The sequence below is a fragment of the Piliocolobus tephrosceles genome, unplaced genomic scaffold, assembly GCF_002776525.5.
Source record: "Piliocolobus tephrosceles isolate RC106 unplaced genomic scaffold, ASM277652v3 unscaffolded_1412, whole genome shotgun sequence".
Taxonomy (NCBI): domain Eukaryota; kingdom Metazoa; phylum Chordata; class Mammalia; order Primates; family Cercopithecidae; genus Piliocolobus; species Piliocolobus tephrosceles.
In genome coordinates this window covers 37347-42472 of record NW_022295555.1, presented here as the reverse complement: position 1 = coordinate 42472, position 5126 = coordinate 37347, and the positions used below count along the sequence as shown (strand labels likewise).

General features: G+C 42.8%; 1 pseudogene; it reads left to right on the top strand.

Annotated features, from left to right (window-relative positions):
* Positions 1-1733: 1733 nt before the first annotated feature.
* On the top strand, positions 1734-4126 carry LOC111533912 (annotated as a pseudogene).
* The last annotated feature ends 1000 nt before the right edge of the window (positions 4127-5126 follow it).

Below are 5126 nucleotides of genomic sequence, written 5' to 3'. Positions count from 1 at the left end.
GGGATGGCCAGGGAGGAAATGGGAGTACAAAAATCACCACTACCATATGCAAATATAAGCACATGGGACCAGGTAAAATTTGATAATTTCTTTTCTTTTCTTTTTTTTTTTTTGAGACGGAGTCTGGCTCTGTGGCCCAGGCTGGAGTGCAGTGGCACGATCTCGGCTCACTTCAAGCTCCGCCTCCTGGGTTCATGCCATTCTCCTGCCTCAGCCTCCCGAGTAGCTGGGACTACAGGCGCCCGCCACTGCGCCCGGCTAGTTTTTTGTATTTTTTAGTAGAGACGAGGTTTCACCGTGTTAGCCAGGATGGTCTCGATCTCCTGACCTCGTGATCCGCCTGCCTCGGCCTCCCAAAGTGCTGGGATTATAGGCGTGAGCCACCGCGCCCAGCCAAAGTTGATAATTTCTACAGGGAGAAGGAAGCAATAAACCAAGAGACAAGGCACTGTAAAGACTGGGAAACAATTATGGAGGAAATTCCTATCTCTGAAAGAGTTTCTCATATAACACATGAAATAAACTGACACCACTAAGTGAGAAATCAACAATGATGAACACCCAAGCTTAAAGGACCTGAACAGTCCTGTCTAAAGAAAGACAGGAAATTGAATCACAGGTTAAAGAAACATTTCTCACCATCACTAATCTTTACAAAAACAGAAATCAAAACCACACTCAGATGCCATCTCATTCCACTTACAATAGATATTATCATATAAGACAAAAGTAAAAATTGTTGAAGGCTTCTTGGCTTGGTTCTGTCTACTGGTGTAGACTTGCAGACAGGAAAACTCTTGTATACCATGGGTGGAAATGTAAATTAGTAAACACACTATAAAAAATAGTTTGCGCTTCTTCAAACTCTAGTTTGAGGTAGAGGTAGTACAGCTACCACTCCAGATACCAATCCCACCACTGGGTACACATTTAGAGGCAACAAAATCCCTGTGTTGAAGAGATATCTGCCTTCCCATGGTGACTGGAGTACCAGTCAAAACAGCCAAGATACGGAATCAACCTTACTTGTCCATCCACAGATGATGGCATAAAGGAACCACAGTAACATACATAATGAGTGTATGTATGTTATGTTATGGCTGAAGAGTATATACATGATGTTATACTCTTCAGTCATAGCATTTCAGCAAATCATGTCATCTACAGCCATGTGGAGGAACCTGGAGGACACTGGGTGAAATCAAATGAACCTGGTAAGAGAAAGAACCTGACCACGTGATCTCTGGCATGTGGGATCAAAAAAAAAATTATCTTCTGAAACAGAATATCCAATAGAGGTTACCGGGAGGCTGGGAGGAGGAGGGGAACTGGAGAGAGATTGGTAACGGGTACAAAGTGACGGTCAGATGAGAGGAATCCATTCTGGTGTTCTATGTTAGACTAGAGTGGCCAGAGTTAACAATATTGAATAACAATTTTTTTTTCATTAGCTGGAAAGGCTCCTCGGCTCGGTTCTGTCTACTGGGCAGCGCCAGGGCTGGCGGCAGAGGAGCAGCAGCCGAGAGCCCGCGCTTCACAGAGAGTTGGGCAGAGGAGCGCCCGCGCCCCCGCGGCGTCAGGGCCCCCTCCCCGGGCCTCAGCGGGCACCAGCCACGGCAACGCCCGGGCCTCCTCACGCCCGAGCCTGAGCTGCCCCGGGGTTCTCCGGCGCCCCCTCCCTCGCCCTATATTTTTTCCTGCTGTCGGTGCCGCTACTGCTTCTGCTCTCCGTTATGGCAACAGAGCCGCCAACCCCACCTCCGGGTCGAGGCCCTGGGTCCCCCAGAAATGCTGACCCCACCGGCGATCGAGGCCACCCCTGAAGGCACCCTGCGGCCGGCGGCCGGCAGACTCCGTTTCCTAGACGGCTGCGTGCCCCTTCCGCATCAGGTGGCCGGGCACAAGTACGGGAAGGACAAAGTGGGTATACTGCAACATCCAGATGGCACGGTTGTGAAACAGTTACGACCACCTCCAAGGGGCCCAAGAGCGCTGGAATTCTATAATATGGTTTATGCCGCTGACTGTGCTGATGCTGTTCTTCTAGAGCTACGAAAATATTTGCCAAAATATTATGGTATCTGGTCATCTCCCACTGTACCAAACGATTTATACCTAAAACTGGAAGATGTGACCCATACATTTAATAAGCCCTGTAAAATGGATGTAAAGATAACGGCAAAAAAGCTCTGATCCTTTTGCCTCATCTGAGAACATTCAGCAACAGGTCAGCAAGTACCCATTAATGGAAGAGATTGGGTTCCTGCTCCTTGGCATGAGGGTTTATCATGTTCGTTCCCACAGCTATGAGACACAAAACCAGAATTAAGGAAGAAGCTTAACAAAAGGAACTATAAAGGATGGAGTGTCCAGATTTTTTCATAATGGGTACTGCTTAAGAAAAGATGCTGTTTGTTGCTGCCAGCATTCAGAAGCTTGAGAAAACTGCAGTGGTTTGAAAACTAGAAGCAGCCTAATTTTTTTTTTTTTTTTTTGAGACGGAGTCTGGCACTATCGTTCAGGCTGGAGACCAGTGGCAGGATCTTGGCTCACTGCAACCTCTGCCTCCCAGGTTCAAGTGATTCTCCTGTCTCAGCCTCCCAAGTAGCTAGGATTACAGGCACCCGCCACCATGCCCAGCTAATTTTTTGTATTTTTAGTAGAGACGGGATTTCACTATTTTGGCCAGGCTGGTCTCCAAAACTTGAGGTCGTGATCCACTAGCCTCGGCCTCCCAAAGTGCTGGGATTACAGGCATGAGCCACCAAGCCCAGCCCAGAAGCAGCTTAATTTTTATGCAAGTTCATTACCGTTTATGAAGGTTCATCTCAGCCAACCACTCCAAAATTGAATGACAGAACTTTGGCAGAAAAGTTTTTGTCCAAAGGACAACTGCCAGACACAGAAGTACTAGAGTACAATAATTTTCATGTGTTAAGTTCCACAGTGAATGGAAAAAGAGAGGCTTCAGGAGGCAAAAGCTTATCAAAGATGGATGCTCATCACAGGAAAATGTATACAAAAAAGCATCACAGACTTCATTGAAAGTTGAAAATGTGAAGCAAGACAATGCGTGGAAAAGCATGTCACAGGAACATTTAAATGGAAATGTACTTTCCCATCTGGAAAAAGTTTTCTACCATCTTCCCACTGGTTGCCAAGAGACTGCTGAAATGTAAGTGGGAATGACAGATTTTGCTCAAGTGTACCCTAGCAACACAGTAGATGAGGGATATGTTTATGGGCTAAAGCATTTAGTTTCTGTACTTCGAAGTATTTTAGACAATTGGATCGTTTGTTGCAGTCTTTTTAAGGGGTAGGTCAATCATAATGAAGAGCAGCAGCCAGTATCTCCGCACCTGTAATGCTACGTAAAAAATTTGTATTGTGAGTTGACATTTTATTTGTCTTTATACTTTCGGAAGAAAGGTTAACTTTTTCTTAATCTTACTCAGGAAAGCTAATTGTTTGTTCATTAGAAAACTATGAAGAGTAAAGAAACTTAGGAATGTTAAGCAGGGAATGTGGTGGTGCATGGCTTAAACATCTTTTTGGCTCAAGCAAAATGCAAACCATTATTCAGTCATGAAGAGTTTAGTTAGCTTTCTGTAGCCAATTCATGAGATCTCTGCCCACCCAACCTTGACAACGAGCCATATCTAAACTATTACATTATTAGAACACCTACCAAAATCTCGAAAGCACAGGTAGATGTCCTTAGTATTGCTACGTATGAAGTTATTAAAACTGGAGAAAATTCTACTTCAGAAATAAGTACTGTTTAGGTTTTATATTAAAAGTTCAGACCAGCATATCAAAGGGTGCTTCTTAGTGAAATGATTTAAAATTGTTGCATTCCAAAGGCATGTTTTCTCTTTGATTTTTACATCTCTCTCTTTCTTAAAATATTATACTTCATGAAAAAGACAATTGACATGGATGACAACAAAAACAAAAGTCTTGAAATTAAGGGCACACTAACTGTTCTTACCGGGGTTAGGAGAAGAGAGATGTTATTTTCAACAAACAAAATATTTTTTCTTTACAATCTGTCATTTATGAGAAAATTGGAATATAAATTTATTACATTGTGAAAAGTAGCATAAACCGTATACCTTTTTATCTAAATGTGGCTTCAAAAAAGTAAATAATTGAAGTTTTATTTCTCCTCTAAATAACTTGAACTTTTTGCTTTAAAAATTTATGTATTTGTATGTTCCCATTTAGTTAAGTGGTAGTGTAAATGTATGTTGTTAAAAGTCGTTTCTCAGAATTATGGTAAGCTATGAAAGACAGTATCTAGTTAGGTCGTTACCAAAAATACTATGTTTAAATTAGTCCATCATATGGCATTTGGTGTGTATCTAAATTCCTGCTTCTATTTCACTCTTACTCAGAACAGTTTTATTTCATGTTCACCAGTGAAATTATAATTTAATTTCATGGGGGCAGGGGCAGTGCTACAGCTCCTAGAAAAATCAGATTTGTATTATCTTTGTTTCATACCCACCACCTTTAAAAAATCAGCTAGTTATGTGTCATTGAAAACATTTAAAACTTTGAGTCTTCAAATACATTTGATGTTAATGCATTACTTGCACTTTGATTCACAAACAACATTTCTAAGTAGTTAGCAGTTTTGTCCTATTTCTGGAAAACATAATTGTTTCTTTTTCTTCTAGAGTTACAATTTTTTTTTTTTTTTTTTTTTTTTGGTCTTTTTGAGACAGAGTCTCGCTCTGTCACCCAGGCTGCAGTGCAGTGGCGCGATCTCGGCTCACTGCAAGCTCCGCTTCCCGGGTTCACGCCATTCTCCTGCCTCAGCCTGCCGAGTAGCTGGGACTACAGGCGCCCGCCACCACGCCTGGCTAATTTTTTGTATTTTTAGTAGAGACAGGGTTTCACCGTGTTAGTCTGGATGATCTCGATTTCCTGACCTCGTGATCCGCCCGCCTCAGCCTCCCAAAGTGCTGGGATTACAGGCGTGAGCTACCGCACCTGGCCGCAAATTGTATTTTTTAAATCCAAGCACCTTTGTTGAGGTGTGGAGAAAAGCATCACAATTTTATGTTTATCTTACCTTCCCAACCCTCTCTGGGGGTACTTTGCAAATACCCGAGTCCAAA